Source organism: Ischnura elegans, chromosome 8 (assembly GCF_921293095.1).
Source record: "Ischnura elegans chromosome 8, ioIscEleg1.1, whole genome shotgun sequence".
Lineage (NCBI taxonomy): Eukaryota > Metazoa > Arthropoda > Insecta > Odonata > Coenagrionidae > Ischnura > Ischnura elegans.
This window is the reverse complement of record NC_060253.1, coordinates 19,000,880-19,027,086: the sequence shown is the minus strand read 5'-3', so window position 1 is coordinate 19,027,086 and position 26,207 is coordinate 19,000,880. Positions and strand designations below refer to the sequence as shown.

At 38.9% G+C, this 26,207-nt stretch overlaps 1 protein-coding gene across 1 annotated transcript in view; it reads right to left on the bottom strand.

Annotated features, from left to right (window-relative positions):
- The window catches only part of LOC124163855 (G-protein coupled receptor Mth2-like), a 69,007-nt gene extending 43,442 nt beyond the window's left edge, over positions 1 to 25,565 (bottom strand). Inside the window, exon 1 of the mRNA XM_046540959.1 lies at positions 23,500 to 25,565. The gene's annotated coding sequence lies outside the window, so the exon portion shown is untranslated. The remainder of the gene's footprint in view (positions 1 to 23,499) is intronic.
- Between the last annotated feature and the right edge of the window lie 642 nt (positions 25,566 to 26,207).

Sequence of the window (26,207 nt, the reverse complement as noted above, 5' to 3'; positions counted from 1 at the left end):
TAATCATGAGCAGCGGAGTTTTGATTAATTTAGTTTCGTTCCCGGGATTAAAGTTTCGTCCCCGATCGAAACTAAACTCCTTGGTGATTTTAATTTCGCGCGGGAACGAAACTAAACCCAGGCCTCGTATTTTCGTTTCCCTCCGGGTCGAAGCGACACATTTTCGTTTCGTTTCACTTGCCATTCCTGGTAACAAGTGGACATACGAACGGGCGATAAGTATCGGAGAATTCAATTTCTGCCAGTGGGAACGCACTATCGAGAAAAAGTCTCACAATTCGGTACAATTCCGTTCTTCTGGGACTAGTCGCAGAATACTACGGGAGCTGTTGTTTTTTCAACCTCCGATGAGCCGATAACAGAAGAAGAAGTGATTGATTTAAAATTATTTCATTGTCAAATATTGAACACACTTGTGGAGTCCTTTCGACATAACCGCCTCGGCGATGAAGTAATTGGTCGTGCCTGCTTACTAGCTTAACTGTACTTTCTTCTTAGGATGTAGCCACCAATGACTTCCAATGAATTTTGCCTTCGTCCTGAAGTTCATCGCCCGACTGAAAACGCTTCTCTACTACCCACATATACATTTCAGCGTAAAGGTGGAAGTCACACGGCACTAGGTCGGCATTGCACGGCGGGAGATCGAAAATGTCCCATTGAAATTGCTCCAGGAGCAGTTGAGCTGCATCAGCGCTGAGATAACGGCTGTCGTCATAGATCACAACTCTTCCAGAAGTCGGCATGTCTCTTCTTTTATTTTGAATGGGAGTGAACGTAATGTTCCAAAATGGGCAGGTGCATTACCGTTAAAATTCTCTTTTATCGGCATAAAGGTCACAACAAGTCAATGTTGAAGGCATTCGGCGAGTTTTCTGGCTGTCGCTACGCAGTGCACACATGGCGGGAGAATCAATTGAAGCAGTACTGAAAGGTACAGAAAGGTAAACGTACTGACAGGTAATGAGATTGCCACTAGCCTTAAACTAACAACTTCCGGTCAGAAATGACTTAGGGTGTGGTGCGGAGGATGCGCAGTTGCCCTATCTCTTGCCCACCACCACCGAGGCTGGGAATAGAAATTCTGCTAGGCTTTAAGATTGACAAAAATAAAATCATTCACATATTTGCTCTGAGGTCAGAAGACTTAATTTGAATTGTAAATTGAAATTTTTGGTTTACCTTGTTTGCTTATCATAAAATCATGCTCACATATGTGTCCTCTCACTTTTTTAGGCGGGGAACGGGGGCGGGGGGGACCTTGCTACGGGGGAACTACGACCACGTTGCTGCCGATTGCCGTCATTTGAAGGCGGAGCGAACAACCGCGAGTGAAAAAGGAAGCCACTCATCCATAAGAAGCATCCTTTCGGTAAGATATTTTTCGGAGATGTTTGCTCTAGATCGTCGCCGTACGTGAGTGAAAACACTCTTGTGGGCAGAGGCAGTGTACGGATCAGAAACATGGGCCATTGGAAACAATGACCAGGTTAAACTTGAAAACCTTCGAAATCTGGTGCTGTATCTAGGCAATAGTTTAGACTACAAGTGCTCATTCATCAATAACTGTATTCATTATTGAAAAGCAATTTAACTCAATGATTACCTTGATCTATATCTTACAAATAGAAAAGGAATCTTCTTACAGTGAATGCGATGGTGGTTGGCGTAACATGGTGAAACTCCTTCATGATGCACAAAGGTTAAGAAAACACTTAGCTGTTTCACAAAATAAAATATATTGCGACCGGTTTCGATACAGCGTATCATCATCGAGCCAGATGATGATACGCTGTATCGAAACCGGTCGCAATATATTTTATTTTGTGAAACAGCTAAGTGTTTTCTTAACCTTTGTGCTTCTTACAGTGACTTCCAGAAACTACGAAAAACCTTTTGATTGTGACACAAATTATGTAAACGCAAAACCCTATATTTACGAGGAACATTCACATTAGACTGTAAATAGTTGTTACGTATTTCTCGATCCCTCTTTATTGTTTTCTTCGACCCTAAAAGCATATTACGCGTTCCGCACACTATAGTAGCATGCCTTAATTTTATTTATCGCCATTGTTTGAATTTCCATTAGAGTTTGGCCCTTTTTTAGCTCCCGAAAGTAACTCAATGGTTACTTTCAGATATATGGTACATATTTAGGTAAAAGTCAAGGAAGATAATATCATCATGAGTCTCTGAATAAAGAGGAAAAGCCTGGTTTGGTGATAAAAATAGTCTCAGTATTGGCTGCCATCTTTTTCTTTGGGATCCAAAATTCTAGTTGGTAACAAAAGATAACAATTAAAATCGGATTCGGGGTGCATAATTTCCCCAAAATTATTTGTTGCCGAAATATTGCGATTGTTCTTGTTGTTGCCATTGTTCAAGAAATACCGTTCATTTTGCATAATGACCACTTTTTGCTATTAATTATTTAGACGAAGTCGTAGGATGGGAACTGTGGAGCACCATATGCAACAAGAATACGGCGAATGGGCCATATCATAAGACAAATTGATTCCGTGAGATATATATGCTATGGAGGGGTAACTTGAAGGAAAAGCCCCCAAAGCAAGGCAAATAGATAGGTAATCGAGATAGATCATGAAGGACGCATGGCAGAAGAACGCCAAGTAACTGGGGATATGACCTATGAACGGGAAAATGAAGAACTGCAGTATACCTATCTAAAATCTACAGGGCCGCTAATGAATGAATGGAATTACAAAGAAAGAAACGATGATGATGTAGTTTTCTGACAATCCCATCACTGAGTGGCTCACAAATCATGATTCCTCGAATTTCAACAGCAGCTGTAACACGACAGGGTAAATTTTGCATTTTTTTCAATTGGCGTCAAGTACATCCAAAATATCCTCATCACAAAATGCCTCTATTTTCTCATTCCGCAACATCCTGAGTGTCGCGAAATGCCCTTTTATAAAAAAAAGCCGGGGAGTTTTTATATTGATTTTTGTTTGATTATTGGAGATTAAGTTTGATTGAAGGATTTCATTTTTGATTTTCAGATGGGTGAAAAAAGGATGACATTTTTAGCGCTGAATTTTTTTTTCTTTTCGTAGTTGTGTTGACATAATTAACAAAGCGAAGGAGGATTTTTGTGGAAAATAAAAGGTTGAAAAAAGGTACCTTTTTAGGAATGTTGAGCAAAAATAAGAGTTAATGCATCATTTTACATCAAAACGTATACTCTAATGTCTCCAAAGAACCGACTTCTGAGCTATATTTCCCAGTATACACTTTGAAAAACTAGCAGAAAGGAATTTTGATGAGCAGAAAACGATAATTTTTACGGCCTCAATGCCCTAAAATGGTTCACTTGACCCGGTAGAAGTGATTTTAAATACTGCGAAGAGCATCTGACGCATTGCGACATTGCGCATTTCCGTATGCGTTTATTTTATAGTTCCTCCAGGTTTATTTCACGACACCTAGCCTCCGATTACAAAAGATTGCCAGAGTCCTCTGTAGTGAAATGTGGCCAAAGTCATTTGTCGTTGCATATCGTGGATTCCAATGTGAATATTAACCACACACAACACCACAGAGAAGGCTTTTTTTATTTAGATATTTCAGACACCTCCAAGGAAAAGTGGCTTTTTAATTTTTATTTTCGTTAACTACCACCGATAAAAATTTCAAAGTGATTACGGACACATTGATATACATTTAGCAATGCGTAAAATATTTGTACTTCTAAAATCGAAGGAGCAGCGATTTTTTTTTTACTTTTAATTCGCTTATCATAATTTAAATTGCACACTCATAATTCAAAAATGTATATCATTCCACGAGACCCATGAGGATCGATTTTATGTCGTGAAATATATAATTTATAATAAAATAACAATGATAAAATAATGTATAGTCTCTTTTATACGGTCACGGGGATGTTTGCAAAAACCGCTTGACTTTCAATTGGCCTGTTAGAGGTCACGTAAACACGTAGTGAGTCAACAAATCTTTGGAAAAATATATATTGATTCTTTTTCTAGAGGTACGAGTCTCGTTTCAATAGGCTTTCGCGGCATATTTCACCATCTTACCCTTCTAGGCTCATTCGTCCGCTTTAAATGCCACTGGGAATATTTATTTTGAGGCAATTTTAAAATCAAAATTACGACTCTATATTTAACATTAATTAAAGTAATTGAATGAAGTTATCTTTTATTAAATTATATTATTATGTTCGAACGACTATCTGAAGTTCTTTTGGTTTTGAAGTTCCTCATCATTTAATAATGACTACTAAAATTACAAAATTTAAAAGTAAAATATGGAATTGAAGGCCCATTTACCGAATCCTCAGTTTGTGAAGTACCATTTTAGAATACGGGTTGGTAATGTATGAACACGAAATAGTTTTTTCTCGCGATGAATGAGAATACTGCGGAACTAATAAAATATCGCTATTGATTTTTCTACGATTTTTTCACTCGCAGACAGTTAATTTTAACCGTATCTATTTTGTGCCAACCTAACTAATGATAACCTTTATGAGCACGAGATATTTAACGAGTTTTTTTTTTGTTTATATCTAAGAATCGAAAATCGGATGCGGGAAATTTTGATAAAGAGAGATAAAAATTGCTTTCTGTCTGCAACTTTCTGAAAGAACAAGTCCATCCACAAAATAACTTCATCAACTGTTATTAGCATTTTGGAATTTGATATTTTATACATAAATATATTAAATGATGGAGATGAAAATGAGATGAGGGGAAAATAGTGTTAGAGGGTAGAATGTTAGGTAAACGAGGGAGAGAAAGGGAGAGAATAGGATTTTTAGATAGAATGAAAGGCATTGTGTCTTATTGTCAAATGAAGACGTAAGTCCATGAAGTGCTGGACTTGATGGGTGAGGAGAGGCAGCTTGCAGATGAGATACGGAGGAGACAGATGGTATGGACCTACCGAGGACTGATCGGGGAGGGTATGTTAAAAACGGTGCCAGAGGAAAGATGGTTCTGTAAGCAATAGAGGGTAGGGAAGAGAATAATATTTCACCCATTATAACCCAATGTTCCTTCTGAACAACAACTAATATGTATAAATGATCTTCTCTATTCAGGAAATATCTAAACTACACATTATTTTGTGGTGTTAATTGTAATGACTAAAAATTTAGCTACTACGATATTGATTGAGTGCAAAATTTTCAAATTTTCACGATGAAAAATCTTGAAATTTGAATTCTCCCAAAAGTAGCTCTGGGTTCGAAAGGGTTAATGATAGAATGAAAAGTATAAGGCCTTCCTGTGCACTGAAGAGGGAAGTCCTATTTTGGAGGGGAGGCAGGCCGGAGTATTATGCAACAATTTCCATAAATCTACCCTAAACGGTGTACTTCTTTAATAATAATTTGGCCTACCCAATTTGGCTGATCCTTTCTGTCTTTCTTCCTTATACAGTGATTCAAAAATGTTTTCCCTGCAGGACTTCCTACTTCCTTATCTTATCCGTCTATTTTATCTGCCGCGCACTCCCCCAGCATCAAGTTATAGTCGTTGCTGTTCTCATCTGGTCTAGCTTTCCGATGGTCCTTATCTCCGACTCGAAACATCTTACTATCCCCGTGGGCAGCGTGCTCAATGCTGGGAAATGATCGTGCTAGGACGTGACTGAGAAATTGCTCGAATTAATGCACGAAATTGGAACAGGGGCTATTTCCTGTACACACGCGTTCGCGCATTTGCACAATTTGGGTCGTTTACACGGTACAATTATGATGGTGAATGTGTTTACGCATGTATCCACGGGGATAAATTCATCACGTAACCACGCCATAATTTTGAATGTGGTGTGACCTTTGTAAACCTATTTTAATGCGCGGTGTATGACCACACATTTAGTGGCCGCCAGGAGAACGTTCCGATGTAATATTCGTGGTATTGGCACTCTTTTGGAACGCGTCTAACTGGATATGAGTAGCAGCTAGTGATGAATCGTTCGCAGTTGATTCGTTCAAAGTGATCGAATCACCGAATGAATCAAATGACCCATGAATCACTGAGCGAAAACAAGTGGATCACCAATCAATTAATTTCCGGTTTCATCAAGTCGATCTTTGCAATTTCCGGGTAAGTTTTGATGATAAATTCCTGGGTTTGCTGATTAATTACATCTTATCAGTGCAGAACATCATTGAAAGAATGAAAGTGGAAATATTGCTTATATCTAAATAGGCAACTTAAAATTAAACTATCCTCGAGTAACAAATGCAAACAAAAAGTGTAAGTCCTCCCACAGTTACTATAACAGACTGCAGGCCTTTTTCGGGGAGGTTTGGGGGGGCAGAGCCCCCCCGTCGAGCAAAAGCGAGTAGGTTAACATAAAAACGCTATATATTTACGTGATGCGGTTCCTATGACAACGAGCTGTGATATCGGAAATGATGCGAAAAGCGACGGCGGTAGGGATCGTGTGATTCAGAAAAATGATCACTCAAGCGATCACCTTTCCGGTCGCGAAAAGCGATCGCTCGAGTGATCATTAAGAGGGACGGAACAAAGATCGTGTGATTCAAGCTTTATTGTAGCGGCTCTTATGGCAGCTACCTCCGACACGCGCATCAGGCGCAGAGGTGAGATTTCTGACTCCTCTGCTTCACTGCGAATTCCTACCTCCTGGCGTCCACTCACTCGCCTTGGGGTCTCCAGAAGGTCAAGGCTAGCCTCGCTTGCTTTGGCGGAGTCAATTGTGAGGCCTTCCGAAACTTCCACTGCCTACGCCATCATTAATTTCATCCCGTGTTTTATCAACGAAGTTTATTTTCTCCCTTTTGACTCATTTGTTTTCGAAATTATTGCGAATTTAACTTCAAAATTAAGGATTTCCTACGTAAATGTTCCTTATTAAAAAATAAGCGATAAAGACTCTTAATCTTAATTTTTGTTCAACATTTTCCAAGCCAATTAATAATTGTAATTCCTAATGCACTATTGTAAGTTCTAACACATGATGGAGTAGTTTTGAAAACCGTAAAAAAGTGGGTAAAATAAGGCCTGTTGTATGTTGGTGGATGTAAATAAAAGGTCTGTCTCCGGTATGCTATTTATCGAAATAATTTCACGAGAATATTGTTCTGCAAATCCTTAAATTACTCGCTTTTCCAACCGCTATACTTCAAGAAAAGGATAAGGTAAGTACATATATTCCAATTTTGTTTACCCTTTATGTTTTCGCAACCTAGCTGATAACTTTCACTCGTAAGGCATATTATCTGACTGCGGCGTTGCTTCAAGGAAAACGCCATTTTTTTCTTATTTTATTTTTATTTCCGCGCTAACACGTTTTTCAGCGAAGGGACGCTCCTACGACAGTTGCTTTTCTTATGATAACTCTAAGAGAAAACTAATTTTATCTACTTCTCATACCCAAAATCTTGTGACAATAAGTAACATTGCTATAGTAACTGACAGTGGTGGTAGAACTACTTACGTATTTGTATAATTGGTAACTATAAAACACGTTTTATGATGCTTTTCCACCAAGAACTAGAAAAGAACTAGTAATCAATAGCGTTGTAATATGGAAAACTGTATCTTACAAAGAAAAAAAGAAAACTTTCTAAGAAATTATCTAAATGTAACATAAGGCGAGCTTTTACATAATTACGGCGTTCTTTCGAGGAAAACGCCATTTTATTCATTCATTTTTTCGCAGCAATTTTTGAAGCGGGTGGGCAGTTATTTCACTTTTGGTAACTACGAGAAAACTTATTTTATTTACTTCTGACTCTGTAAAAGGTACTTGCTCTCTTGCACGAAAATCATAAAAAAATTACTTGATCAATTCCCTTTACAATTAAAGTCCAGTTTTGAAGCTGAAAATTAGATAAAACCTCCAAATTATTGGAAAAAAAGCCAAATGACTTTAAATAGTGTACATAAATAGAGAATGTGTAAGCAAATATTATTGCTAGAGCGCCGATTTGTGCTATCATCTACAGTGTGTTTTCCACCCCGTCTCGGAGTAATTTTTTTCTAAAATAAGCCTGAAAATCTGTTTTTTTAGCAAAAATTGTTGTATGAAGTTTTTTTAAATAAATACTTATTTAGTTATTCGCGATTGAAAAACAAAGATATTTTTGAAAAGCACGTTTTCTGAAATTTTATCGTGAGTTACTAAAAAACGAGTAATATGGATAACGTTGTAATAAACAAAAATTTAGCTTGCAAGAAACAAAGAAGCCTTTTTTGAGGAGTAATCTAAGTGTACTAGAAAGCGAGATGGTGGTTGGAAGGAAACTTATTTTCAATGAATTCTATGTATCCGACGTCATAATAAGGGAAAAGAATTGACTTCACGGGTATAATGATGACAATGTGTTTTATAGTGGTTAAGTAGACGCTTGAAATTCGACAAAAGGATAAAATTAATCATTGAAAGTGGGAGCAGTTACCAAAGTGAAAAATATATATAAAATCTTACTACTTTTTTATCGTTGATATTAAATTTGCAATCTAAATAACCAACATTAAAACCAGCGCTATCGTCGTATTCAGCCAATCGGAACCATCTGATTAACACGTTATCTACGTTTTTGCTATTCTAATTTTTTTCTCATCCTAAAAAGCCAATTCGTGCTTTTAAAGATATTTCCTTTGAGGTATTTACAGCACTTCCTGGAGATTTGTAGTCAAATGAAGCTACAGTGGTATAAATGCTCTCGTTTCATTAAGCTCAAATATTAAATTTTTCGAGACAATTATAACTGAAATTCTTAAACGCTCAGTGTAACTGGGTGGTGCGAAAAAGTTTAAATTTTTACCTCATAGCTGCAAGATAGTTGAAAAGTTGTGATAGGTGAATAATTAAAAAAAACGATAAAAAATTATTCTAAAGGTATAATTTCTTCCGATCGCTAAAAACGTTTGAATATTCCCAAAATGGCGAATTTGATCCTTTTCCGCTTACTTTTTTCGCCTTTTCCGCACTGTAGCAACTTTGAAAAAAAGGGAAAACACTTCCGCACCACACTAATGTTTACTTCTTGTTCTTTTACACTCCATAAGTGGAAAAAAGGAAAAGAAAAAAGTTATGACATCAATATATGGAGAAGTCTAGCTTACCAGCAGCGATTATTATACAGTTTTTTTGTAATTATATTGTATTTTCGCCAATATTTCGAAACCCGTATCTACAGAAGGTGAACGATCCCGCCTATAGTTGAAGGCTTCAAAGTTTAAAAATCCACAAACGTAATTGGCATGTAGGGACGAAAGAGAAATCTTTCCCGAAATCTGAATTGTGAAATTGGAGAGAGCGCCAACATTAAGAGGAGGATAATGGACAGCTTTCGGATGAATGATGATGTCGGAACGTAAAGAAAATAAATCATCCTCCATCCTTAATTTTTTACCCGTCTGTGACGCACCAGTTAAATATATTTCTTGAGTTTGATGTTCCCGTCGAAATTGAGTGAATATTTTCATTAGTATACCTTAAAAAAACCTCTGAAGCCCCAGGAAATAATTTTTGAAAATATTTTTTTCGTGTATATCCGTTTTGTTATGAATTTATCAGGTATAAATCATCTTTGGATAATGGTGTCTATCAATCGGTAGCGGTGGTAGAAAATCATGTATTCACCAAAGAGAAGTTTATTTCACCTAAACGAACTAAAATTGCCTCTTACCTTTCCCCAATACTTTCTTGAAATGTATAGCTAAGTGAATTCATTATTCATTAGTTCTCCCCCGGGTCGAGCTAGTGAAAACCAACGTTTCGGTAATCGAATCTAGTGCAGCATTAGTGATAACGTGGCGTAGCTGAGTCACACCCATCTGTTTTCATATGAAATGCTTTATATAGCCATGTGAAAATATATCCCAAGTTCTCCACCGGGTCAGTTTTCACGGCCGACTTTTTGGCACTGTCAAAAGTGATCTTGACTTAGTCACTCTAATCAGCCCAATAGACGTCGCCCGAGACGATTACGGAAACGTCGGTCATGTAAAACTTCAACCGGTGGAGAACACGAAAATAATTACTTCAGGTAATTAATTTGCCGGGAAAGCTTAAGATACTATTTCGCTGCTTTTGCATGCATTTATTGCATCCTAATCGGCCAGAAATTCTAAGGATTAAGGTGGTGCTAAATCACTTACGCTACGAGTAATATTCCGGTACTCCTCCAATAGCTTGCTGTTAGCTTTGAGACTCGGATGATCCAATTACCTACTAATATATACGTACTACTAGTTCTAGTGCTGAGGGTCGATTTAGAATGAAATTTAACTTTTTAAACGAATTTTTAATTTTTTTTATTTTCGGAACACAGATGGATTTTTCTGGGCCTCTACACGTTTTCATGTGATAAGCCACTATCATCACTATGACGAAACATTCATGCGTTTCAGCAGTTTTTGAGGACCCCTATGAGGTTATCACCATCGAAAGACACATTGCTGGGAGCAAGCTGTCTGCCACTCTCGAGAATGGAGACCACGCACGCTAATATTATTTATCACCAGAATTGGGTTCTTAGTAATCTGTGCGACTTAGATAACCCAAAAATATTTCATCAAAACAATTAATTTTTATACGAACTCAACCATCTGTGTTTTAATTTATGCTTCCGGGGAAGCAGGGAATAACGATGTTCTACTTAAATGTCCTCGATATATGGGGCCAAAGGAATTGCATTGAGAAGACCAAATTCTATCCCATAGAAGGCTGATTTCTATAGCATTTCGGTCGCATTTTAATCGGTTTTCAAAAATGTCCGCGGCGCGGAGATGAGTGCAATGAGATGCAATTTTTTTCCAATATTTTGGAGCATGATATTTGTTATTACGATGAATAGGACTGAAGATTTATGAATTTGGTAGATCACGTCATCATGTAAATAAATGTCAACTGATTTGGGCGTTACTTGGTGGAACGATGATGTTCATAGTGGAACAAAACCCAGTAGGTACTATTCCACAAACTTTTGTATTATTAGCTGTCAACTAGTTTCGACGTTTATAAGATGTGAGGGCTCAGGGGAGCCCTTCGAGGATACAACCACCGGGGCCAGGAACCAAGTCAGGGACTTATACGCCCGATCACCCGGGGCGGGTGGGAGAGGAAGGGAAAAGGAATGAGGCGCCGCCACGATAGGAGCCCGACGACGCCTCTGGGGAAAGGGTTGAAAGAGACGGGACGGGGAAAAACACCTTAACGCTATAGAAGCGAAAAGGGCCCACTAAATAGCGAAACCAGGTAAAGCCATTACTGTGCCAGCGATTTTAGAGGATTATCCTATGAGGAAGAATAATCCATCGATCAAATCGCTAGATTCGACTTTTATACCGCACAACGTCCAGCCTTACATATACCCAACAATGGTGAGAGGGAATGAGGGGGGGGGGGGGGGAACGCAAATGATGAGGAGGGGTATTGCTGGTTGAATGGAGGGTCAAAACATAAAGTATAAAAGCTGGAGGGGGGAGGAGGCGGATAGGTCAGGTCAGTGGAGTAGCCAGGAATCAGTTCGGGGGGGGGGGGGGGGGGTACAAAACTAGGGGGGATAAGGTTTGAAAAACAGGGTACTAAGTAATGGGCTTTAAACTAATTTTAACACTTTTCATAATCAAATAAACTTCATTTGTTGAAATATTTTTTAAATTCATGATTTTTCAATATTTTGTTTTCTTTTATGAAGGAAAAAGATTGTGTTTTTATATTTCGGGGTGGGTCCGAAACCCCCCCCCCCCCCTGGCTACGCCACTGGGTCAGGTGGTAACGAGGTTAATGGGGGGGGGGGGTGAAGAGGAGGATTGTCAAGAAAGAAGTCAGATTTTAAAACAGTAACAGTAACGAAGTGCATCCTGAAGACAAAAGCGGTGTCTATACCCTGACATGTGATGAGTTGTGTACGTCAGTCCAACGGGCCGCAAATTTAAAACTGGATTTTGTTTCGCCATGGATATATAAATGTCGATTTAAATCCTTAATTATATCTTATGTATCCGAGAAACTCAGATCGATTTGTAAGTCAGCGACGCACGTGGCGACTTAAGTAAACACCATTAAATGCGCGGTGTGTGACAACACATTTAGAGGCCGACTCCAGGATACACCTTTGTAACATTTGTGTATGGTGCGCTGCAGCAATTTAGGGAATCAGCAGTCAGGCTTCTGGTAGATTCCCAAATGTTCGGGTGACTTCTCGTATGTTGAAGATCTTACTTTGTTGAATCTTCCCACGTTCAAAAAGGGACACATCTCTGTATTTTACCGCGGAATCTGAGTGATTTAAAGGGTGGAAAAATTTTGTTAAATAAATTTCTCATCGGAAGCGGTGTAACTAGCTGTGGTGTAGAAGCAAGAGAGATAATTTAGATTTTTATAAAATAAATTTTATTATCATCAGAATTTTTAAATCGGATATTTTTTAAGTATTAGCACCGGCCTAGCGTGACGTCAGTGTTTCAGGTTGATTTTGGGACCAATTACCTCAATGGTACAGGGTGAAAAATAATGCATATCATTTTTACGTGTATGGTCGAAGACCTTTCTATTTCGATAAATTTGTCCCATAAAACTGAATACTCATGGAGGAGAGACATGGAAGGACTTGCACACAACTACGAGTTAGCGACAGCTATTATTTTTAATAATAAGAAAAAGTCATTAGAAAAACTTCTTAAATATAATACTAAACGTTATACTCATTCCTAATTTACTGCGGAAATGGGTTTAGCTGCAGAGATTTTTTTCTCCATAGGTTTTTGCCTCCATCTACATCCTGAATTTTCTCAAAATTTTTAAATTCATGGACCGAGCAGAGGAGCCGAATATAATTTGATTTTGAAAAATAATCCTACATGAGACCCTAATTAGAGCATTAAACTTTCCAGCTTGGTGAAAATTTGATCCCGAGAAAAAAAATACATTTCTGGGCCCACCACATTACGTATATCGTCGGAGAGGTCGAAATCAATGGAGGACAAACAAATGACTGGGCAAAATACGAATTTTGTGCTGTGTTCTCAACCGTAAAAAATTTATGTTTCCGAAGTTACGCCTTTTCAATGGGATGGAACAGTTTATCGACTAGCATTTTTTTATATCAGTACAAACATTCTACAATTCTTTCAACCAGACCAGAAAACAAACCGGACGTTTAAAAGACTTTTGTGGCGCAGTTTCAGTCCGCAAATTTGTTGCCCGTCGAAACCTCACTCATGGCGCCCTCGCGGACAGGTGGGTGGTCTTTGTACTCGCCATGTCCCGTCGATCGATATTTTCGTCAACGCTGATGACTAAGATTTCGATCTTGATGACTGGAGGCGCGCGTAAAGTCGTATGAGTGAATGCCAAAACAACGTCCACCACCATTTTGAGATATGAGTTCGCAGAAGCTCTCCGCAGGCAATATACATTCATTCATGCGAGTAGACAGGGAGACGTTTTTTTTTAAAAGAGAACGCATCCCACGTTTTACAGCTCTTAAACGAATTAGGCTGGTAGCCGTCAGAGACTCAGGGGCAACGTGCTAGGCTTAAGATTGGATCATAAGATTATTTTTCACGTACAAGTTCAGGGGTTCGCTTCCGTATTCAGCACATTTCATGACCGTCGAAAACCATCGAGAAAAGGTCCGCCAAATATCTTCATCGTATCAGGCTCAACTTTGAAGAAGTTAATTTTAACGTTAATGAAACGAAAAACTTTGTTGTATTCCATCAATTAACTTTTAAATGCGACTTATTTCAACACAGCCGCGTCATCCTTAGGTATATGATACCTTAACGTTATCGAAACGAAAAGCTTTGTTGTATTCCGTCAATTTATTTTTAGGTACAACTAATTTCGACGCAACGGCGTCTTCCTCATGTGCCATTTAAAAATAAAAATGGTGGAATACAACAAAGTTTTTTATTCCATTAACTTTAAGGTCCTTTAATCTTTACGTCTGTATTCCGCAAATGACCAGTAGCTGGTTGTTCGTTTTGCGGACAGAATTTTCTGGGAATGCGAAGACTAAGTAAGAGAAACGGGATAATTTTCCTTAGTTATTTCTCACTATGAGAACGCTGCCAGTGTATGGGATCATCATGAGATAGGCTTAGTCAACGAGCTTGATCGCGTACGTTGGTTTTTGGTTTGGCCAATGACGACCATCAAACTAAGAACTTTTTTCACCACAGATCAAGATGTTTTCTGCCTATAGGTTATAGACATAAATAGCTATATACCTACTTAAGTTCTGAGAGACCACTTCTTGCCGTTGGCATAGCAGCAAAATGCGAAGTTTCGACGCTCGCAGTCAGGAAAGTTGGGTTAAGGGTAATGTACGGAGTACGGACAGTAGCGGTCAAGACAGCTTTGGGCACTCTGCGGAAAACGGACGCTGATCACGATTCAATTCTTTAAAATCTATATTTATAGTTTTTCTTTAAACGTTGTAATAAATACTCATATCAGCAGATACATTTGCAGCATCATATATGATTTATAACTCTGCCAGAACACACTTTTAATCAATTAATCCTTTTGTCGAATGTTTCAAAATGATGACATCCATTTTGTTTTCTGTTGCCGCTTTGAGCTGAACCTTTATCGTAATACCAACCACATTTTCTTGTACTGTCTCCTCATCATTCTGTTATTCAGTTTCACGCGCGAAAAAAGAAAAAACCTGATCCACCGAGGCAGATATAATGTCTGTAGTACAGATGAGCCGGTCAAGGGAGGGCGGAATTGATATCTCAGAGAAACATCTATTTTTTAGATGTTTCTCTGAGATTTTTTAGACGTTTCTCGTGGCAGATTAAAGTTCTCGACAGCCAAACCAAAGGGCAAGGGGATTCCATTTAGGAGAATGATTTAATCCCCCTCCCCACCCCCGAAATTTACAGCTTCCCCAGGCGAAATACCCCCTACCCAGAAATATTTTCCTACCCACGTCCTTTTCTCTTTAGAGCAAGGGTCTTCAACCCCCAGAACGCATGCGGCCCGCTGGCTAATAGGGTGGTTTCCTAATATTTTTTATTGCGTAAATCGAAAGATTATTACTCCTAGAGTACGCATTTCACGCTTTTAGATTTTTAAATGACGATATCTATTTTTCGCGATTAAATGAAAAGTGAAATTTTTCAAGCGCGCGAAAACGCGACGGCTAAGTATAAATGCTGGGAGAAGCCCGTGTAACGCCATTCTGACTCCCGATCCCGCCGTAAGAGGTGACCTTGGGGCGAGGATATATGTGCCGTTGCAATGCAGGCTGCTTGCAGGTAGCAGAGTACCCTGCTAGCAGGTAGGGGTTGGCTTAAATAAGGATTAGTAATACCTTATCAAATGAAGAAAACTTTCCGACCATAAGCAGTTTTAATAGGTGATTTTTAAGAGATTATTCCCTGAGCTCCCAGATGGAGATGGTGGGTAACGAATCGCAATCAATGCCTTTCGTTTTCTTTGATGAAGGAAACTACCCTATTTCTTGCGGCACCTAGAATACAAAGAATACATTTCATTGCATCGCAACTACAATAATAAAACCAAATATCGACTCACTCGTCAAAAATCACATTGGTTGAGTGAAATTTTCAACCAATAAAAATTATTGCACTTTGAAATTACATGTTACTTTTTATTTTATTGATTTGGTGTTAAAGTGACGTGGAGCATTGCGGCCCTCCGGACGATGTGGAATCGATATTTGGCCCACAAGAAAAATAAACTATTTTGGGCATTAAAAAAGGTTGAAGACCCCTGCCTGTATGAGTACTAGTAGTAAAGTTCTTCCCCTCTATTTTCATCCTATATCCTCTGCTGTTAATTTCCATACATATTGCCGTGAATCAGCGTTTAAGGCCTCGTTCACCCAAAATCAATATGCCATGTAGCCAGTGTGACACTATTATCTTGCGTTTGTCCATCAGGATGCTTTTATGTGTCGCTCGTTGATCAAATATTCAAAAACTAGTGTTTGCTTCATTTACATCTAGGAGGTGCGGTGCAAACTACCACCTAGCACTTCATAGACTTAATCAGACACACGTTCGCTCGTTGGACACAGGTTTCTGGACATTTTAAATCAAATTTCTAAGTGGCCACTAAAATATGTCATAACTATTACAAGACCGATAGCATTTGGTAAACAAAAGGAATGATTCAACGTAAGTCCCTCACTGTGTTCTTGTCATCACAATCTAAGGCTCATCTCCGACTTATAATGCTATTTCAAGGTCTCCATTATCGCTTCTTCTGTCTTCGATGAATGACCTTACTTAATACTATCGCATGTGATATGACTTCAACCACTAGTTACACATTGTGATTCCGGCTTCCCTTAAGTCTTCTCTTCGATTTGGAAGGTCTTAAGAATTCTTTGTTTCAAGGTCACTATCATGTGCTTATCTTTTCTGAGAGCTCGGATTAACGACTCCCCAGCTCTTCACGAGCCCCTGAGGTTTCAACGAAAATTTTCCCATTCCCACGATGAGTAATTATGCGAGGGAAAAGATTATTTTTTCTTAAAATGCTTTGCTTGCGAAACTCAATTTTTGCTGACGATTTTCCGCAACTGGGCAAAGATAGTGGCGAGTGGTGTGAATTTCATCGCAAGGAAAATAAGGAATTTTACAGGTTTAAGGCCACATTTCTATTGTTTGAAACGAATAATAGAGTAAATGAAGCCTCCATCAGAACAGTTCAGTCGTTCAACATGACCCGAAATTGCAATTTATTGAAAGGACTTGTAATATAGAAGAAAAATAAATTGTGGTGAAAAAGTTTTTCAGCGGATTAATGTTTGCGCAATGTGTGTCTCCGTAAGTGTGCTCTTGCAACAGAACAATATGCAATAAAAGGAAGCAATTTAAGAGCATGAGGGCAAAAGAGCTTTATGATAATTTTCACAAGTTGGAATAATTTTATCAGCCCTGTCTAAATGCATGATAATCGGATGAAATAGGCTTTGAATGGGTAGTTTATAACTTACTCCATTTGTAAAAACTATCTGCAAGAATTCTTTTGGCATGTTACAGCTCATGAATCAATTCCTTCTACGCCGAATGCCCGTTTTTCCATTAATAAGAAGTTATTTTATTTGCAAGGTAGCATGTTCGATGGACGAAGCAAGAAAGAAAGAGTCAGTAGAAGAGCGCAGACAAAGAGGGCTTCCTACAAATAGAATCTTCTCACAGCTGAAATAAGATATTCACGAGCGTGCTGCGCCCGCTCCCAGCGGGCTTCCCCCGCTCTTTGCAATGCAGGTCCACAGAGGGATAGGCGCGTTACTAATTTTAACATGTTGAAAAAAAGGCAGGGTCTTATTCACAAATTTAATTGGAATGTTCATGTACAAATTGAGGTCAGAGGACCTCTTTAAACACTATATTGGATGTAATTACACTATCCTCTGTTAAACGCACATGATGACTCATACTTACGTATCAACAGGAGACTTGAATGTGGAATCAGCCGCATTTTGATAAAAGTTATTTAAAGAATGCGAGATATTGTTGCAAATGAACAAATGTATCAGTTTGTGCGCCGTTAACGTCAGGAATATATACCGGTATTTGTTTTTTTTTTTGTTTTTTTTTTTGTTTTTTTTTTATTATTTAAAAACCAATTTTAGGAAACAATAGCAATATTTAGGAAGTAAGATATACCGTCGCATGTTCTCTGATAAATTCTGTGCATTTTGGAACCTCATTTTTAGTTTGGTTGCGTATAAGTTGAGAAAAAGGCATCTATACATTAGAAATAATATAGAAGATAGAAATAAGGAAACAATTCATCAGACCCTATATTTGGAGAATGCTTCCCTGTGAGAGCGAACTTGGGCATTGACAGGTGCAGAGATGTCAATGAAAGAAGCATTCGAAAAGTTCTTCTACCAAAGAATGACGAAGGTAAAATGGATCGACCGGAATATTAATGGGGGAAGAGAGGAAGAAAAAAGAAGTCTTCCAATAACCTTAGGGAGAAGACGGGACAACTTAGTTGGGCACATTATGACGCATGATGGCCAAATGAAAATAATCATAGAAGGACAGGTGGAAGGGAAGAAGGGCAAGGGACGGCCCCGAATGAGTTATTATATAGGGCAGGTTATAAAGTAGTGACGCAGCTATGGGGGGATGAGGGGATGTATCCCCCCCCCCACCCCAAAGCCTCAGAGAAATCAAAAAAATATTGAAAAATCTTGTCTGGATTTCATATATAATATCTGCATCTGCTTTAAGTTCAATTTAACATGCCAAAATGACGCAAAATGCACATTCCGGCATTTTATTTTTAAAAATTTATGCTGACCTCCCTGTTTCCTCGGGGGCTAGCCCCCACTAACACCTCTCATACCCTCCCCCCCAAAGTCCGATCATCCCCCCTCCCAAAGCGTATTCCTAGTTACGCCACTGTTATAAAGGATGTAAAAGAGAAGAAATACGTAGCTGTGAAAAGGTTAGCGGATAGGAGAGAGGAATTGAGAGCTGAGTAAAACCAATCTTAGGATTGTTGACTCAAGATGATGATGATGATAATGAGCTCGTTCGTTAGTACTCTCCTAGTCTTGTTGTGTGACCGCGTGTCGTTGTCCTGAGTGCCTGGGTTGTGTTCGGCGAATGAGCGCGTTTCTGATTAAGGCTAGGATAAGTGCTGCATGCCTGGTGTGGAATCACCCCGTGTCAACCACCCGATGCACGGTACCTTGTAGAAGACATGCGTCGAGTAACAAGTCGTTGGCAAGAATGAAAGAGGAAGACTTCGGATAAAATGTATGGAATTGGTAAATAAGGATGTGTAAGAAAAGGAATCTTAATGTGTGAAGAAACTACCTGAGACGAGAAATGAGTGGAGAGCTGCGATATCAATCTCATGATTTTTGAACAGTGCTAATGATAAATTGATGGGCTGGATTAATTTGGACATAAGTTTCTCGCTGACCTTGGTTCGCACATCAACCGAAGTGCGTCAATATTGATGAACGCCAAAGTTGCGCGTTAATATGGTGCCCTCCAAGGTTGTACGTATTTATGACCAAGATGGTCCATTTTAATTATGATTGCGAACTAACAGGTGCTGCACGTTTATGGCACTTAATTATTCCCATCACTTCCTCGTCCATAGCACGAGAAGTTATCTTGCACGTTAACATTGAAACTGATACCTATTTACCTATCAGTCGACTTCAGCGTTTCACCGAATGAGTGAGCTTTTTTTGGGTGAGAAATGATATCAACATCATCATTTTGTCAACAATCTTAATAATGGTTTGACGTAACTCTCCACTCAATAATTCTATCAGCTTATCATTTCACACCAAATTTGTCTTCTCTTTCACATTATTCATAACCTGTTCCATATATTTTATGCGATCTTCCTTTTCGGTTCTTGCCATCTACATACCCCTATACGATGATCAATATCCTTTATGTAAGTTTCGCCATCGCAAATATTGATTTTTTTAAGATAATTAATAATTTCCTCCACATATTTCGACGACTTACGCAAAAAATTTGATTTTCCACGCACCATCTTTTCGATTGTATATTTAAAAATGAAAAAAAAGTTTATGCAGTTTCTAATGGCGACGCTTGTCTATGCGAAGAGCCCTTGGCTGCTGATCTACGGGCTCCCGGATTCAAATTCTGGGTGAAGCCTTGGGTCACCCAAATTCAAATCCCCGAAATGGGAGGTGACCTACGCAAAAGAAACCGGCCTCTCTACCCTGAGTTCGTTTAAATCAGTGTGGAAATAGGATTTAAAGTGATAAATCATCGATTGTTTTTTTTTATTCAATTTGGGGATTTGACAGGTGAATAAAAATTTGTACCCACAATTTACAGTCAATCATCGATATGCAAATGCACGTAGCTTAGTTGGGGGAGAGCTCTACCGATACCTATCCAAACCATCTTTCGGATTGAATCGTTGAGAGAATGAGCTAATTCGTGGACATAATGAAGAGATCAACAACAGTAAAAAAATGCTTCATTTGGTCAGAAAAACGATATGAAGTTGGTCATGACATGAAAATCAGGATAAAATGAAAACTTTCCTCACCATATTTGTTTTTACCTCATCACCATACGTTTCTCTGAGCCATTTCCTTTCAAATGCTACAACTGAGGTGAAAATACACTAATCGAACCGAAATGATGCTACTGTCGTCACAAAATGTTCTAAAAAGTGTAAATGGGCTCGTTCATTTTTATCAATCGAGTTTGGGTTTACGAAAGAAAGATAAGCATCCAAAATTTTCCGTTTTAAAATCACACTCTATTGGCTTTGTTGAAATATCTCGAGGTAACTCTGTGATCTTTTTTATAATCCTACATCAACGGTAAAATTCGAAAAAATCAGCGTCCGCCACTTTGTATCGTATTGGTCAAACATTCAACATTATTACAACACAACACAGCAACTGTGCAGAATTTTAACCTCCATACTTAAAAAAAAAACGTATTGCGGTTTTGGCCAGTTTTTATTCGATTTCAGCCCACTGTGCGTCGCGGTGAACGGGCAACTACGCGTATAGCGACGCATCTTATACGCAATGCGTCGACTTTTTCTCGAGCTACTCGTGCAGGAAATTCGGCACCCTTTCCTGCAGATAAGTTGATGGCGTCAAGACCTTTTATAGAGCGGATCATCGATTCTCCCCTTGATCCTCGGATTCGATCATCACTCTAGAATGGGTCGTTTTTATTAATTGTCTGGCGAGCGAATCTTTCCCTCAATGAGCTATTCTCCCTTCGAACAATCAATTAACCGAAACGCTAATGACGTCGCAGACTACTGAATAGTGAGCAGTAACTTTTTAATGTAATAAAATGCCGAGAAAATGGCAGATTGCGAAAGATAGTTTTCTTCCACACCCATGATACCATCCACCCGACGAATTATTTAATGAATTAAGATTTCGGTTTCCTTTGAAAAATATGTTCAATGACTATTTTCGGGAAATGGGGAAATGTGAAAGTAAACCTTCAAGCTCTCAGCATACATCTTTTTAAGGGTATAGGCCGATGATTTGGCCAGTTTTTATCAAACACATTTAAATATAATTTTAGTTCGGTAAAGGCTGTTAAAGTGCACAACAGATATTAAACAGAAAAAGAAAACAAAAAGACAATAATATAATTAATCGTAGAGGGCGTAACTTGGTGGAAATCCATAATATCACGAATACAAGGATCAAGAACTTTGCTATTTCCACATAATATTTTATTAGCACCGACCATGGTTTCGTTACAGAGTAACATTATCAAGGTGAAGATTTAGGTAAAGATTTAGGTAGGGCACATTAGTGACTTCATCCCTACCATTCTGCATTTTGAGAAGAAATGACGGAGATTAGACGCTTTAGAAGAATTGAAATTTTAAGCCACAGGGACTCATACCTTGTTAACGACCACCTTTACCCTTCTCGCTCCCCCCTCCTCTACTTTCCCCCTTACTCATCCACCCCTCCACCCACCCCACCTACAGTGACGCCAAACCCAGCTCCAATCCCAACCCTTACCTCCCCCTAACCAACGGCTCCTGCTATATATGTACTGTCAATTTACCTAAATCTTCACCTTGATAATGTTACTCTGTAACGAAACCATGGTCGGTGCTAATAAAATATTATGTGGAAATAGCAAAGTTCTTGATCCTTGTATTCGAGACAATAATACTTAATGTATAGTATAGTCCGCTCAAAGCATTGAAAGAATTTGGTGGGAAAAATGTAAATCCCCAAAATTCTTGTACCTTATAAATCAAGGAATGGAACATAATAAATTGTACGTATACCAAAACTCTATTCATTCTTGCACATAGCGTAGGGATGCTTCATATTTATGGAGCTGCTGTCAAGAACCATAACTGGCGTAGCCTGCATCGAAATACTGCCGGTTCTTTGAACTGAATGTCGGTTTATCACTGTTAGTAACTGGTGCCGAATTTCTTTTAATATATTTGATCCTTGCAAATAATGGTTGAGGTTGACTCAGATATGGATATATGACGATATATTGGGGGTAGAAATCATTATTCACCGGTGAAATCCCGAAATCGAATTGAAAAAACCATCGATGACTCTCACTTTAAATCTTATACATATCTTTCGTATTTAGTAGAAAAATTAAGTAATAAACGGGATCAAATCTTCAACCTTCATCTTCTCTCATTCGTACTTTCGGAGTTCGAGAAAATCTATTGAAATATATTCCGGGACACGTGAACAAACTAAAATTACGCCTGCATATTGCCTGCAATAAAAATAAAATATTGCCTCTTTAATCGCTTAACCAGTTGGAGCTGAATTCCGTGACAGGAAGTCGCTATATCCTCTTGTTTTGACAACGACCTTGGGCAACGTGAGTAAATTAAGTGAATGCCAGTAGGGCGTGGAGTAATAAAAAATTACCGCCGCGAATTTTCTTTATTCCGTGGAGCTGGGAAACCTGAGCAAGATTTCTGCCGTCTGTAAACGAAAGTTCGGAAAGTCCCTTGAGCGTCATCAGTTTAAAAATGTCCTTTGCCCACCATGCCATAATAAATTCTGCACATACGCCCACTCGTAGTGGAGCAACTTCCTAATAGCGTGCCCCCTAATTTGGCAACATTTGCAAAGTCGCATTCAACTGCGAGAAATTTGACCAAACTTCTTATTTTTATTTTAAATGGGGGATAAAACTATAAAATTTCATTCTGCAAACATTAAATCTATTTTGAAAACATTAGAGAGTTATCAGACGCTAAATCTGACCGAAAACACGGCTAACACTTGGAGGGCTAATGACGCAATATAACGTTCTCGCGAAACTTCGTAGAACTGCGGGAAACGTAGAATTACGTGTTTGAATTTGATCATATTTTATATTTCCGTCGTAATATTACCGTCGGATATCTACTTAGAATTGCTCTCTAGACGAGTTAACGCGTAGAAATTTTACTATATCGTAGAGTTTTATACATGGAAGTTTTTATTTTAACTTCCTACGTACTGCAGTAAAATTACTAACAATTTCTATAATTTGGAAAAAACGCCCAGCACTGGAGTAAGGCGTTGAACATCAAATGCTAGCTTGAATAGCGTTAATTTTTCATGCAGCGAATGCTGCTTCCTTAAGCTCAGGTCGGACGTTTTAGTTATTTTAGTAGAATATACGTAATATTGACGAAATTTGAAAAAATCGCTAAAAATTCCTCGTTGGAGTTTACCCGTCCATACAATTCTGAGAACTTCGGCACCCATTTATGGCTTACCGTGCGGAAAAAAAACTGCCGTGAGAAAAATGATGAATTTTCTCTCGGCATAAAAGTTACTAAAAAAAGTCGATACTATCATTCAAGCCCTAACTGTCCGTGAACGCCGCCAAAATCGGTCTCCAAGCGCAGATTTCGTGGTTATTACAATACCGGTTTCGCATTGACTAAAATATTATATCTTCAAAATATATGATATACAAAAAAAATGAATACAACTCTGTGCGATACAATACAGCGGCAGTACTCGTGGAACCGGTTGGTATCACTCACCAATTTCCAAGTCGGAGATGTTAAGGGCTCAACGGCGTTCAATGCTTCCAGCTAGGTCCTTCGAGCAGCCAAAATGTCATCAGAGGATAAGAATAAACACGTGAGGGACACAAGATTTCACCTTGGTGTCATCCGTCCATAAATCAGTCCGGAACGCGGAAAGAAGGAACTAAAAAATACCAATTTCAAGCTGGGACCACTGTACCTGTTTACCACTGGATAAAGTTGAACAAATGGATTGAACACTATTTACACGTGGAATGGCACATTTTTTCGATACACACCGTTTCCAAAATTCCTATCAACGATGTATGCAGGTGAGTGGATGAAAAATTCCGCGCGTCCATAACCCCTTTCCGGAATCGTTGAGGAGATGAAACAAAAACACAGCTTCGCGCCAGAGCTATTATCTCCCTCAAGTTGTTGATCCAATGAAATTCAAATTCTTCAATACTGAAACAGTGAATTTCCTATAAAATAGTGCCGGTACTATCAAATATGCGGATGAGTCAGGAACCTGTTCATAACTTTTGTCCGGTTACAGTGTCAGGGAAGTGAGCAAAGTTGTGACACTATTGCACGTCGGTTTCATAAAATCCATGTCAGTACTAATCCAATAGAAGCGGGGAAAAATACGCAAAGCACTTCTGTTCCGATGCACCACGTCCTAAATAGGTTTTCAACGATATCTGCAACTACTGGGATCAAACAGTCATTCGTCCACAATCTCTGGCCAGGAACAGGATTATAGGACGGATTTAAGCACGAATGTACTCCAAAGTGATGATGATGAATAGTTGCTACGATGGTTGTTAAAACGATGTAATCGTGGAATTGCGTCGTTTGAATGATCCGTCTCCAAAATACGACGTCAAAAATGGAGTCTATGCCACAAACAGCGTCAAAAAGTTTTACCTGAGTGATTATTACATCCAAAGAGTGCATCCAAGTGACTTACAACTTCTGTCATGGGTGTAGGTAACCACCATCCGATTCTCTGTCTCCAGAAGTTTTTTCGTCAACAATGTAAACAAAGGCGTGGATGCAACATTCACCCGTTCATCTTAGCAGGTCTGGGAAAGAGAAAAAACGCAAGAATGCAAGAGCTCTCAACTTTTCCACAGTGCTGACCACCACTCAAGTGCTAAATAATTGATTTGGAACTATGTGTTCGTTGAATATTTGATGATTCTGTTCCTGTCTGGGCATGATTTTGTGGAAGAGGAAGGAACACTAGTACACAACTGTACGCTCAAGAGTAGAATATCAATGACATCCAGCAGATTAGAGAAGATTTATCCCTTGAATCGCGCAAATGATACTGTGTTACGTCTCCAACTCATAAGCGTGGATGCTCAGTCCGCATATCCGTGTAAAATCCCTCGATCGATGGAGCACAGAACGGAGGAAACTCAATTTCTCCCAATAGTGATGATTGTCACCAAAGAGTTGATCAAATGGATTTGAAACTATGTACACTTGGACTCAAAGCAATTTTAGCCACCTTTCACAAACGCGAAGTCAACAATGTAAACAAGGGTGCACATTAAGACACTGCACGAAAGGCTGGATCCCATGGAATCAACGCTTATGTTCAACAATGTCAACAACGCGGTACATTCAGCATTCACTCCTACGTTAACCTATCCGGAATCTGGACTTAGGTACACGATTGCAAGCCGGAATGATGACTATCAATGTACCATACATCCAGGAGCTTTGAAATCATTTCCACATGGACTCGCTCTTCCACGGCACGAACTTAAAAATAGCACCAACGACGAAGATTCGGCATTCACCAGGGTATAATCCCAATGCGGAAACTGGATCAATGATGAGGAGAAACACGATCGCAACCCGAAGATAGAGAACATTTGATTTGCACGTCAAATAACGCCAAAGTTTGGTCGCTCCGTTTCAAAAATCCTGGCCTCCAACAATGTCAACAAAGGCGGGGCGATGCGACGGACTGTCGTCCAGCTCCGCCGGCTCTTCCGCCGGTTGGCACTAGCAGGTCCGCGAGGAAGGCATCGGCCGTCAAGAGGGGCGACCTCTTCGACCGCAGACACGCGATGAAGCTCTTCCCGCAACGACGGGAAAGTTGCCCGAATATTAGAGGTCGTTCATGAATGAACCATTCCATATGAACGACTCATAGGAATGAACCGAATGAAACGATTCAAAAATTTCCACTGAAATCGCAAAAAATGAACTGCATGAACGGAAAATCGAAGGATTTGACCTCAAAGTAGGTTGAACGGATAGGAATTTCCGATAGGAGGACATTTGAAGGAAAGTAGCGGGGAATTTTGATTTAAAAAAAATTATTGAAACATTGAAATCACCTGGATTTGGTTCGGCTGAAGAGCAATTCCACATCAGATCCATGTGACGCAAATGGATTTTCATGTCATCCTCAAGACTTTTTATGCTTAAATTAATAGGAATTATAATACTGTAAATGGAAAATTATCGCTGTCAGCCGCTTGATTCATTGAACGAATTTAGAGAACGATACTTAATTTTTTTTATTTTTTTTTAATTTTACTTTCCTAATGTCGAAATGGTGGGGGCTAGCTCTCAGTTCCTCAGACCTCTATTAAATAAACGCCTGGCAATAAATCGTTCATAATTTCACCAAATGTTTTCTGATTTACTTATACGAAATTTGATATGATGACCATACTAAACAATGCTGCAATTTCAGC